Below are 13,742 nucleotides of genomic sequence, written 5' to 3'. Positions count from 1 at the left end.
ATTGATGAGCACACCCACACGGGAAAGGTACCCCTACGTACAGGGCTAGTGGGGAACAGGTGTGTTACTGGCAAGGTCATCAGATGAAAACAAAGGGGGAAAAAAGCCTGGAAAAAGAAAATGAATACAGCCACCACATCTAATGATTGATAAACTGCTTTAGAATAGACTTTGGGTTTTGGGATTAATACCACTTTAAATCTATATTGCACATGTATACTTTTATGACTATTATAAAGGATTTATATAGCACCAACAGTTTGCGTACCACTTTACAACATGGGGGCAGATAGTACACTTACAATACAGCTCAATACAGGAGGGATCAGAGGGCCCTTCTCGTTAAAGCTTACAATCTAGAAGGGAGGGTCAAGTGGAACAAAAGGTAATAACTGTGGGGGGTGAGCTGATGGAGAAAATGAAAGGTGTGGGTAGGATAGGCTTCTCTGAAGAGAAGGGTTTTCAGGGATCATCTTAAAAGCTAATAGAGTAGGAGATAAGCAGACAGATTGGGGTAAGGCATTCCAAAGGTTTGGAGAGGCTTTGGAAAAGTCCTGAAAGTGAGCATGGAAGGAGGTGACGAGGGAGCTAGAGAGCAGAAGGTCTTGAGAGGTTTTAGAACAAAATTTGGTGTATACATACTGTATGTATACAATGTATACATCAAGACAATAAAGGCTTATTGAACATCTGTACACTTACAGGATCATAACAGGATGCAGAAACATTAAACGTCGCCATGGTATCATTGAAATATATAACCCTGTTGTGACTTGCATTCATTTATTCTTCTATTCATATGTAATTTTCAGAAAAGGTACATCTAACATACTGGAAATGCATTTACACATTCAAGTATTCATATATTCATACTTTACTCCATATAAGGCAAAACATGCTCACATTATTGTTAGGTGTTCTTGGCAATCTGGAAAGGATAGAGAAGAGAACCTGGATACTGAAATTTAATTTAAGACTCAGGGCTATATCAATATCAATATGAGACTGGCCGTAAAAGACAACACGCTCTACTTTTCTTTATAATAAATACATATTAGCTCTTGACTTTAAAGGAGGAACATTAAAGATTTTAAAATACATGTTAAAACTTTAGAATATTTTCATTGCTTACCTGATTGTTTAGTAGTTCCGAGATGCAGAACAGAACAAGCTTTGTTAGAATTCAGCTACCCTTAAGTGCTGAAATAAGCTGTAATTGTGCCTGAGCTTAGGAAACACACCCTCTAACATGTATGAAGGCAGGTATGAGTCAGTCCTATTCCTACCCAAGAAAAATGATAAGTATTGGCAGCATTTGCAGAGCATAGCAGGGTAGTGGCTAGATTAAGCTGTAGCACTGGAACATGCTCATGCATGAAACCTACTGCCTCTTGTTAGTCTTGTGAAATACAGGATCTGATCCACTTCTCATTGACTCCTTTAATCTACTTAGTTTATACAAATTTAAGATGGGTCCCCAAAGTCGCATTATTGCCCATATAAAACATGCTTTATTGTCCTTTTTTCAAAAAAAGTATCATAATAAATGAGACGCAGTAGCACTTAGTCACATCTATAAAATATTCACACCCCCACAGTTCCCAGTTGTGCTCATCCATTGCTTGATTTAACATTAGCGCATGAAAATTGTTTGATTTAAGAATGCATTGTAAAAGAGGTTTGTTTATTTGTGATATTCCCTGGTCTGTACCAAGTATAGACATTTATTTACAAAGCAAACAAGGCCACACAATGTGCAATTTATTCCTATTTTAATAACCTGACTGCACACGTATATGTATATTTCATAGCTCATTTGACCAAAATAAATCATATTTATTAGTTAAAATGTTAGTAGTTGAGGTCTGTGTTCCCTTATCGACCCTCTATCAACAGTAGAGTATAAAAATGTAAACCTTATATACATCTTTAACTTATTTTTTTAGATTCTGATTATTACATTTTACATATATAAACAAGCAAATTAAAAGTGTAATGCCCCATACACACAAATGGACTTTCCGACAAAAAAAACATAAATTTTTGTTAGAAGGATGTTGGCTCCAACTTGTCTTGCATACATAAGGTCACACAAATGTTGGCCAACAATTACGAGCGTACTGATGTACAAGACGTACATGATATCTCCATTACAAACGCTAGTTTTAAACGACCGAGCTCTTCCGGCTTATACTTGATTCCGAGCATGCGTGGACTTTTGTCCGACGGACTTGTGTACGCACGACCGAAAAGTCCAACAACAAACATTTTTTGGCGTAAAATTTGAGAACCTGCTAGCCAACATTTGTTGGCGGAAAGTCAGACAACAAATGTTCGATGGAGCATACACAGAGTTGGACTTTGACAAGCTCACATTCAACATTTGTTGTCAGAAAATCTGATCGTGTGTATGGGGCATAAGAGTTAACACAAATTCACAAACTTTTGTCCTTCAGAGTCGTGGTGAGAAGATCAGACATGGTGAAAAAATTCCATCAGAAAAAAAGTACATATGCAGATAATTATGTGGTCCCCTGGCATAACCATAGTGAGTGTAAAATGTATTCATGAACCCCAACTGTTCTCAAATCACTTGGGAGAACCCCTGCTGGTATATATAAGCTTGTATAGAGAAAAGGCAGAATGAAGTTTTTCAGCTCTGAATGAGATGGAGGAGAGGATCATTTCCAGGTCATTAGTCCGTTTTTTTGCATAGAAATATAGCAGCAAAAAATAATTTCTAGATTGGTTGGATAGTTTTGTCTTTAGAAGCAATAACCAAGGGCATGTAGGATCCCTTAAAATTCTATCAGCTCTCTGCTGACAGTTGAGGCATCACATTGTGCTCCTTATTTCAGATGATAGAAGTTGGGACATCACGTCAACTGTTGACGTGGATCAGCATCTCGACTCCAGAGAGACACTCTCAACCCACTTCACTACAACCCCCAATTGGTCTCTACCATCTCTCTAACCTACACCCCACACCACCCCCTATTTTCTTTTTTTTTTTTTTTGTGTGTTCCTCACTCCCCCCTCTATAATGGCCTACTCTTTTCTAGGCAAATCACCAACTCTAATCTCACACAACATTAACGGGCTAAACATTCCCGAGAAGAGAACCAAATTTCTAAAAGAAATCAAGAAAACGAAACCGTTCATAGTATTTTTACAGGAAACACACTTCAAGGGTCAAAATATCCCAAAACTCACTGACAATCTATATACCAAAGCTTTCCATGCCACGAATCCACAAGCTAAGACTAAAGGTGTTTCCATTCTCCTACACAAACACGCACCATTTGATCTGACCAACCAACTAATTGATCCAGAAGGTCGCTATATCTTCCTAAAAGGCACTTGGGAAGGCTCTCCAGTTACATTAGCGAATGTATATTTTCCGAATAAGGCCCACATTACCTTTTGCAATGTAATTGTAAATGAATTGAAATGGTTCGCAGAGGGTTGCACTATTCTAGGAGGGGACTTCAATATACCTTTATCCCCACTTCAAGATTCTTCCACGGGACATACTCACATTGCCTATAAAATTCTAAAAAGAATCAAGGTCCTACTGAGCTCTATTTCCCTGGTGGACTCATGGAGATCCGTGCACCCAACAGGGAAAGACTATACTTTCTACTCAGCACCACACAAAAAATATTCCAGAATTGATTTAATTTTCGTCTCCCAGAGGGACCTCATTAACCTAGAAAGGGCGAATATTGGTATTCTTACTATCTCGGACCATGCCCCTACTGCTATCACTCTTAAACCAACCCCACACAAACAGAAATTCTACAATTGGAAATTGAATGCCGCCTTATTGACTGACCAGATCATTTGTGATGATATTCAAGAATCTATTAACACATACTTTCTCAACAACGCAGATTCCGACACCAACCCACTTACTAATTGGGAAGCTCACAAAAGCGTAATCAGGGGAGAATTTATAAAATGGGGAGCCAAAAGGAAAAAGGAGCGAATAGTTGCCATAACGGAATTAGCCAATAAAATCTCAAAACTAGAGGCACAGCATAAGCAATCCCTTACGGCTTCAGCAGCGGAAGAGCTTGCCTGCTGCAGGCATTCCTTATTACAATTGCTACAAATTCAAACTCAGAAAGCTCTTTTTTTCCGTAAAAGCATATTTTATGAACACAGCGACAAGAGCGGAAAACAACTCGCTAGAGCCCTAAGGGATGCAAAGATGTCTAACCATATACATGCGATACGAAACGACAAGGGATTCCTGGAACACATGCCTGAAAAAATAGCTGACCTTTTTCAAGAGTTCTATTCTAAACTGTACAGTATAAGGGGATACCTATTGAAATACTAAGTCAAGTACCAATATGCTTAGGCTTGCATTTCAATAGGTATCAGAATTGCGTACGTAACATACTATGTACAAAATAACGTGACTAGATGACAGATATCTGCATGTCTCTCCAGAACATCTGCCTGTAGTTTCGTTTCTATACATTGCTGAGAGACACAAAAGCTAGATAAGGACTGGTTACGCAAGAATATGGTCAGTCAGTAGATGCTAAAAGGGCAAAATAACTGTCAGGAGATAACCTTTAACTTACATTTCAGGAAAGAACTAATGTCATGAGTTAAATTGTTGATGTATGTGTAAATGACCCTATTGGCCCTTCACAGGGCAGGGCTTTTGTGTAATACCACATAAAAGACGGTCCTCTCTCCCATTAAACCTTGTAATCAGTTACCACGTACCCACGAGTATGTGTATTTGGTTATCCGCCGGCGATTGGGACCTCCATTGAGCCACTCCAGCCTAGGCTATCCAGGGGAATCTAGAAGACGAACACCTTACAGTTTTGGTACCAGAAAGTGGGGTTTGCACAGGTAAGTCATTTACACTTTTACCTCTTTTTATGGTAATTGGCGTTTATGCTTGACCTGTCCAAACAACCATTATAAGAAATTTAATTGTATATATATATATAAACTGTGCCTTCGCAACGGACTAGGCTGGTCCCTTGGGGGGTGAAAAGGGTTCGCAGGTACTGAGGAGTCTGACTAGGTTGGTCCGACTATAAACTAAGAGAGATATTCATGATTATATTCTAACACGGGAGGTATCATATACGCCCGTGACATAAGGATTGGCTAAATGGACGCCCACTTGAGAACTTTTAAAGTGCACTATAAATAATGAAATGCATCATGATGTGATTACTTGATAATGTACATGTAAGGTTTTAAAGCTGAAATCTTAAACCATAAAAATATGTCTGTTTCTCTTTAGGTGCAAGCGTAAGTATATAGAGTATTAACGTTGTATAAGATATAATTATATAGAGTGGATATCTGTTTGAATAAACCCAAATGTTGTTAAATGAATACAGAGTATTAAGAACCAGATTGTAGTGAGGTAGCACCCGCCTGTTCACACTGCACGCTAGGTTTATTTTTTTTTCTTAGCATTTATGAAAGGTAGATTCTTTTGACCACTAGACCTACAGGCTTCTCTTGCAGACTTGGTGTAAGAGGGGTATATCCCGCCACCAGGAAAGATTTACCCTTCATCGTATATTAAGGGTAAATCTTCATAGTTTTATATAAGTCCATCTACCCCAAAAAGATCAGGGATCCTACTCCCAGACCAGAGACCGGATTGTTGAACAAACCGGGTGTTATCACCTGTGTCCTGCCACTAGACACACTGCCCAGACTACTAGATGGGGAATTCTGCAGCAACCCAAGCCATGGCCACCCCATCACCCTATGAATTTGTCAGTAATATGATCCCTGGCCCCCAGGTAGAACCATTTTGGACACAAGTCCGAGAAAGGTGTCAGCAATTGGGGATACATGACCCAGGGCCATATGGTCCTTGTACTGAGGAAGACTGGCAGGAAGTAAGTAAAATATGCCAAATCCACAAAAATTCGTACCCTCCAGGGAAGTGGGAAAATATTCAATATATGAAAGATTGTTACCATGCATGGGATAAATGTCTATGCAAATATAAAAAGAAGCATATTAATAAAACTACGAAGCTTACTCCAAATATAGGACCCAGTGCTATGGCTGAAGCCACTGCACCCCCTTCACCTCCTCCTCCCCCGCCTCAATGTCCACCCCCACCTTATGTTATGGTAAAAAACGAGGATGGGACGCCAGGTTCATACCTTCAACTATATCCTTCACTGGATCCTGTAGTCCTAGCCGCCATAGCACACACCACAGCAACACCACAACAAGTGGCCCAATGGGAACAAGTAAGTAGGGGAAGAGAGGAAGAGGGGAGACAGGAAGAAGTTACAGGACAAGAAGAAGTGGGTAGTCCTGAAAAGCAGGAATTAGAGGCACAGATAAAAGAGTTTGAAGAGAAGAAAAAGGAGGAAGAAGAGAGAATAGGGAAAAGGAGAACTGAGTTAGAAAAACTTATGGAAGAACTAAAACAAAAAGAAATAGCCCTCAATGAGGCAGAAAAGGTAGAAGTGGATAGGAAAATAGAGTTAGAAATGTATCAGAAAGGCTTAGAAGAAAGGGAGAAGGAATTCCAGGAGGGAAAAGAGAGAGAGGAACAAAAGATGGAGGACCTAAAAAAGGAACTAGAAAAGTTAAGAAGGCAATTAGGGAATAAGGAGGAAATGTTAAAAGAAGCGCAGGATAGGATTATATCACTGCCCCCCACCACTACAAGAAGCCATACAAAAGAGACACCTATTCCCAAAATTGAGGAGTCAGGTCCAATTAGTAAAAAAGGGACATTATCCATAGAAGAGAAAACTGAGAAAGAAGTAGTAGGGGCTTCATTCAAAGCACCTTTGATGACCATGGGGAACACCGAGGTGCATATACCATTACCTTTGGGTACACTCTCCAAAATAAAAGAACTATGTCCCAATCCCAAGAAGTATCCACGAGATGCAGGTACCTTTCTGGCAAAATATAGTGCAGGCACAGGGCTTGACAAAGATGACATAAAAAGTATTCTTAGCATTGTAGATCCAGACAGCCCAGAAGTAGCCCCTGTAGACGACCTATGGGCAACCCATATCCAGATCAATAAGGATTGGATATCCTTTTGGAAAGGCATGGGAGGTCATTGGTCCAAATTATACAAAGGATCATCTGCACTCCAAGAACTGATCCTAGCCAAGCAGGGACCTAAAGAGAAATTCTATGATTACTGTACCAGAGTATACTCCCTATGGAAAGCTGTAGATGGGGCCACACCACAATTATTTACTACTACCATCATGTCGGGAGGCGATCCCAAAGTGACGCACTTGCTCAAATTCACAAACCCCAAATGGGCAGAGCAAGCACCAGATGAATTCATGAAGGACGCTAGGTCCAGAGAGACTTCAGGAGTCTTTGAACAAAAAGGGGGAATTTTCCCCTCCTTGACACAAACACAAACCCTAGTCACACCTGAAACCTCATCCTCACCACCGCACCTCATGACCATGCAGCCCTACCCACCTGACCAAGGATGTTTCAATTGTGGGGAACAGGGACATTGGAAATCACAGTGCCCATATAGACAGAGGGCGAGCTATCCAAGGGGCAGGGGAAGGGGGTACAACGCTGCTAATCGCCCCCCCCCTCACACTACAAGGTACCCCCAATATCCGCCACCTCCCCAAACACCATCTCAAAACCATGCGCTTGCACAGCCACCCTACACCCCAACCTCTAACAGACCTCCCCCTCGAATCCCCATGCAGTGGCCGTCTACCCGACAAACACACCCCCAATAGGGATGCCTAGAGTATGTCCCTTCCCTCAGTCTGGTGTGCCACAACCTATCATGGAAGAGTCTACCACAAGTTATATTACGCGTAGACAACCACATAGTGTGTTTCCTGCTTGATTCAGGTGCCACTTTTAGCTCATTAAATGATGAGAGGTATGACACACCACTGTGTACTGAGGGACACTCTATTGGAATAAATGGGACATCGGTCACTCATTCCGTCACCCCGCCTTTACCAGTCTCTACCCCGGATGGACTAGAGCTATGTATGCAGAGTTTCGCTGTCCTGACTTCCTGTCCAGTGTCCCTAATGGGCAGAGATTTACTATCCCAGTTGAACATTACCATTAAGTTTGACAAAGACGGCTCCCTCACTGCGAGTTCCCCTCTTTGTGACTTACACAGCCCAAAAAGACATGCACACAGGAGTTTCTTTCTAATGATACCTTCCTCCCTTGACCATCACACAATTTGGGCAGAAAACAAAGGTAGTGTGGGCTTTATTAATTGCACACCATATGCACCCCAAATGCGATCAGATGCGGGGATACAATATCAAAAACAGTATCCCCTACCCCCAGAGAAAGTCAAAGGCATCTCCCCTCAAATTAATGATTACATATCAAAAGGTATCCTGAAACCAATCATCAGTCCCTGGAACACGCCCATTTACCCCGTAAAAAAGGCCAGTGGGGAGTGGAGACTTGTACAAGACCTAAGGGCAGTTAACAAACAAGTGATTCCACTTCCACCCCTAGTCTCAGACATCACTTTTATCTTCTCATGTATACCGGCACATTCTCTATGCTACACAGTGATTGATTTAGCAAATGCCTTCTTTAGCATTCCCATTGCGGAAGAGGCCCAGCCTATGTTTGCCTTCTCCTGGACGGAGGGCCAGTTGACGGGTCAGTTAACCTGGACACGCCTGCCTCAGGGGTATGTTGATAGTCCTGCTGCCTTCTCTATGGTACTCAATGAGACTGTCAAATCTTGGACGCCTGAGCGAGGGTCGGTGCTAATACAGTATGTGGACGACTTGCTCTTGTGCAGTCGCACTGCTGAAGATTGTGCGGTCGATTCCACATCTCTGTTGAACCATCTAGCCCACATCGGGCATTTAGCATCCAGAAAGAAGATACAGTGGTGTATGCCACAAGTGGAATACTTGGGGTGCATACTAAAAAGGGGGACAAGGATGGTCTCCCCAAACGCGCCGCAGCCCTACAAGCTCTGAGCCCCCCAAAAGACAAGGCAGCCCTGCTCTCATTCTTGGGCGCTGTGGTATATTGCCGCCAGTGGATCCCCGACTGTTCTCATTATGATGGCATACTAAGAGAGGCCACCGCCTCAACAGCCCCTAGGCAGGTTGATTGGACAGAGGAATGGCTTAAGGCCTTCCAGGCCCTATTGAACAGTTTGTCATGTGCACCCGCCCTGGGGTTGGTAGACTATGGTAAAGCTTTTCAACTATACTGTGTAGTCTCGGGGACCTCTTTTGCCGCGGTTTTGACACAACAGCATGGAACAGGCTACCGCCCTGTCTCCTACCTATCTAAAAAACTCCCCCTTCAGGTTCAAGGCATGCCATCATGCCTTCAGAATTTAGCCGCCTGTGCTATGGCCGTACAAGATGCCAACAAGATGGTCTTGGGACACCCGATGACGCTTTACACCACACATTCTGTCACCCACCTCATACAAAACATGAACACCCAACACATGACCTCACAAAGACTCAGTGGATATGAGATTTCCCTCATGAACACAGACAATCTGTCTCTCAAATATGTTCCCGCCAACAACCCTGCCGTCCGTCTTTTGCACTCCATGTTACGCCTACCACGAGACCCAGACCAGTTTCATGACTGTATAACACAAGTAGAGTCTATCACATCACCAAGACCAGACCTCACCGACGTACCGATTACCAATGCAGACGATGTTTTTGTGGACGGTAGTTGCTCCCGTCCCTCCGATTCCACCTTCCAAACAGGATATGCAATAGTCCAGTTGCCAAACAAGGTATTAGAAGCCAAACCACTGTCCCCCTCTTCGGCTCAGGTGGCTGAACTAGAAGCCCTCACCAGGGCCTGCATTTTATTTACAGATAAGAAGGTGAACATTTACACAGACAGTAGATATACATTTGGGGTGGTGCATGACTTCGGAGTAATATGGGCTAAAAGAGGTTTTAAAACAGCAGATAATAAACCTATTTCCAATGCTACCCAGATTCAGGCACTTCTTCGGGCTATTTTGCTCCCAAAAGAGGTGGCAATAATTAAAGTAAAAGCACATTCTTCAGATAATAGCAGACTTTCCAAGGGAAATGCCTTAGCTGACCGAGAAGCGAAAAAGGCAGCCCAGTCCTCCACCCAGGAGCCCACCCCCACGTCCATGTACTTTAAGGATCATTTCACCTGTCCTAACTTTAAATCTGTAGTGGCACAAATGCAATCATTAGCCACTGAGGAAGATGTCTTGTATTGGGTGAAGGCTGGCTTGACCAAAGACCCAGAGGGTCTGTGGTCAAAAGAGGGGAAGATATTGGGAATACCTGAGGCAAGCAGTATTCTAATTCTCTCCTACCTTCATGGTCCAGGACACATAGGTGCCGTCCCTTTAGCCACTATGTACACCAAATCTTTCTGCACAAACGCCTTGAACAAACAAGTCAAACTCCTGACCACAAGTTGCCTTACCTGTGCTCAAAACAATGTGCAGGGCAAACGGCATGGCCTACATGGTCATCTACCCCCACCAATAGGTCCCCTTACAGATTTACAAGTAGACTTCACACACATGCCAAAACAAAAGGGGAACCTAAAATGTGCGTTGTCGTAGATACATTTTCAGGCTAGGTTGAAGCCACTCCCTGTGCAGGTGAGACAGCCAATATAGCAGCAAAATGCTTGCTGAATAACTGGATTTGTAGGTTTGGCATACCAACATCTATTTGGTCAGATAGGGGACCTGCATTCAGCTCCTCCGTTACCCAGGCTGTGGCTAAATTGTTAGGGCTGCAATGGAAACTACACATCCCCTATCACCCTCAAAGCGCAGGGGTAGTGGAAAGAATGAATAGAAATATAAAGGATAAATTGAAAAAGGCCACAGGGGGCACAATGAAGGGATGGCTTGATCACCTCCCTTCTGTGCTATTCCAGATTAGAACGGCACCCCACGCCAGAACGAAACTTTCACCTTTTGAAATTTTGATGGGAGTCCCCGCAAACATAGAATTACCCCCATTAGACCAAGACACTGATATTGACATTTATTCCCAACAGGAAATGTACGTGAAAAACCTGGTAAGTATGCTTCATGAAACGAACGAACAAGTTTCTGTCACCTTTTCTCCTCTCTCCACAGAGCCAACACACCCCTTCATCCCAGGAGATCAAGTGCTAGTCAAGCAACTGGCCCACAAAAAAAGGATCGGACCAATCTACTCTGGACCTTGGAAGGTTGAAAAGGTGTCCAGAACTGCGGTCCTGACTGACCAAGGAAACACCTGGATCCACGCCAGCAGGCTGAAAAAGTGCCCACCGCTTCCCACAACCCCCGACCCCCCACCTATTGAAGGAGGACCCGACCCACCCGAACAGCTACCGGAACTGCAAGAGATTCAGGAAGGCATTGGACAATTAACCCTTGAAACCCTACACGATAGCGAGGAAGAAGGACAAGCATAAGAACTTGTAGAAATGTTTTTACCTTCAGTGTCAGGGAAGGCTGTATGCCTTTGGGGTAGTCTGGTACTATTTGTATTCCTGCCCACATGGTTTATAGCCAACTGTATATATCATCCAAAAGACTTAGGTCTATTAAAAGGGATATGTGGACCACCTAAGATGAATAATACCCCCGGCCAAAGACATAGCAGAAGTATTGTACCCGTTAATGAGTCACCTAAGGGACTGACTGACAAGATGTTACTACTAAAATTCAAATATAGCTATGCTCAAAAATCCGGTTTTGAGAAATGCTGGATTTGCAGCAAGCTACATCCCAGTACAGCTAGAATCCCTCTCATGGCAGTCCCCTTGAATTTTACCCCCCTCCTTAATGGAACACCCCCTATCGTCCTAACGAATGTTACTAGGACCCTTTCAAATAAAACCCTCACTTTCCAAATTATAGGCAGAAGCCACTTCCCAGACTGGTGTTTCCAACTGGGAAACACCACAGATGGAGCCGAGGTTTGCAAACAAGCAAAACTTAACATTTCAATGACGTTATTGCCCAACACAGGGAAGAGGTAAATAAACTACAGAAAGAGGCAAGAAATATAGGAAAAAACTGGGATCCATTCTCGAGCAGTTTTAGTTTTGGGGGATTAATATCTTGGCTCCGAAATACTGCCATGATAATTGCCACTGTGATCCTCTTCATTCTATTTTTATATGCCTGTTATAAGATAATCAAATGTTTATGTAAAAAGGGAAAAACACAGCCACTCCGGAGGATCTGAAACTCATTTCCATTGTTAAAGATCCAACGGTATGGTATAAAAACCAAGAGCACGAGGGTTCGGAGTATGAAGCCTGTGCTATTAAATTAGAAAAGGAATGATCATTATGTAAATCACAGAATGATCAAAGGGAGGATTATAAGGGGATACCTATTGAAATACTAAGTCAAGTACCAATATGCTTAGGCTTGCATTTCAATAGGTATCAGAATTGCGTACGTAACATACTATGTACAAAATAACGTGACTAGATGACAGATATCTGCATGTCTCTCCAGAACATCTGCCTGTAGTTTCGTTTCTATACATTGCTGAGAGACACAAAAGCTAGATAAGGACTGGTTACGCAAGAATATGGTCAGTCAGTAGATGCTAAAAGGGCAAAATAACTGTCAGGAGATAACCTTTAACTTACATTTCAGGAAAGAACTAATGTCATGAGTTAAATTGTTGATGTATGTGTAAATGACCCTATTGGCCCTTCACAGGGCAGGGCTTTTGTGTAATACCACATAAAAGACGGTCCTCTCTCCCATTAAACCTTGTAATCAGTTACCACGTACCCACGAGTATGTGTATTTGGTTATCCGCCGGCGATTGGGACCTCCATTGAGCCACTCCAGCCTAGGCTATCCAGGGGAATCTAGAAGACGAACACCTTACATACAGGATTCCCCCACAACACAGACCTGCCCACATACCACACACACGAGGGGAGATGATACGACAGTTTCTTATAGATAGTGAAATCCCTTCATTACCCCCTTCTGACGCAAAACAACTTAATGACCCAATTAACATAACGGAAATACAAAATGCAATACAAGACCTGAAATCTGGTAAAAGCCCAGGACCAGACGGGTTCACGTCCCAATATTACAAAACATACTCGCAATTACTTTCTAAGCCCCTCCTGAAGGCTTTCAATCACTTGGCAAATCAGGAAAATAACTCCCACTCCTTCCTTATGGCACATATTGCGGTTATACCAAAGCCAGATAAAGATCCCTCCCATTGTGCCAACTATAGGCCGATATCACTCTTGAATATTGATGTGAAACTACTAGCAAAAATCATTGCGAATAGGTTAAAGCCACTACTTTCTAAAATCATTGGACCAGAACAGGCAGGTTTCATGCCCGGAAGAGAGGCAAGAGACAACATTGTCAAAGCCCTAAACTTGCTCCATTACGGAAGGAACTCTAAAATCGGAGGCCTCTTGGTGTCAACAGACGCCGAGAAGGCCTTCGATAGGGTCTCTTGGGACTATATGTTCTCTACATGCGCTCATATAGGCCTGGGTGGAGGCATGCTGAACTGGATCAGAGCCCTTTACCAGTCCCCACAGGCTAAAATCAAAATTAATGACACCTTATCTCACTCGATACAGATAAACAACGGCACCCGCCAAGGATGCCCACTATCCCCTATCCTATTTATTTTGACCCTGGAACCACTTATCAGAACAATCAACCTTTCCCCAGATATCAAAGGTCTTACTGTTCATGGACGCGAATACAAACT

At 42.8% G+C, this 13,742-nt stretch overlaps 1 protein-coding gene and 1 long non-coding RNA gene across 2 annotated transcripts in view; one reads left to right on the top strand and one right to left on the bottom strand.

Moving 5' to 3' along the window:
* Positions 1–1,299, bottom strand: part of LOC143996806 (serpin B5-like) — an 87,057-nt gene extending 85,758 nt beyond the window's left edge. Inside the window, exon 1 of the mRNA XM_077492082.1 lies at positions 1,133–1,299. The gene's annotated coding sequence lies outside the window, so the exon portion shown is untranslated. The remainder of the gene's footprint in view (positions 1–1,132) is intronic.
* Positions 1,300–4,323: 3,024 nt separating this feature from the next.
* Positions 4,324–12,780, top strand: LOC143996805 (uncharacterized). Its single transcript, XR_013277594.1, has 2 exons — positions 4,324–4,875; positions 11,117–12,780. It is a non-coding gene; the product is annotated as an uncharacterized LOC143996805 (long non-coding RNA).
* Positions 12,781–13,742: the final 962 nt, after the last annotated feature.

Source organism: Lithobates pipiens, unplaced genomic scaffold (genome assembly GCF_037356315.1).
Source record: "Lithobates pipiens isolate NorthernLeopardFrog02 unplaced genomic scaffold, aLitPip1_a1.2 Scaffold_19, whole genome shotgun sequence".
Taxonomy (NCBI): domain Eukaryota; kingdom Metazoa; phylum Chordata; class Amphibia; order Anura; family Ranidae; genus Lithobates; species Lithobates pipiens.
Note: the sequence above shows the minus strand (reverse complement) of the source record. Positions and strands in the feature narration are given on the sequence as shown.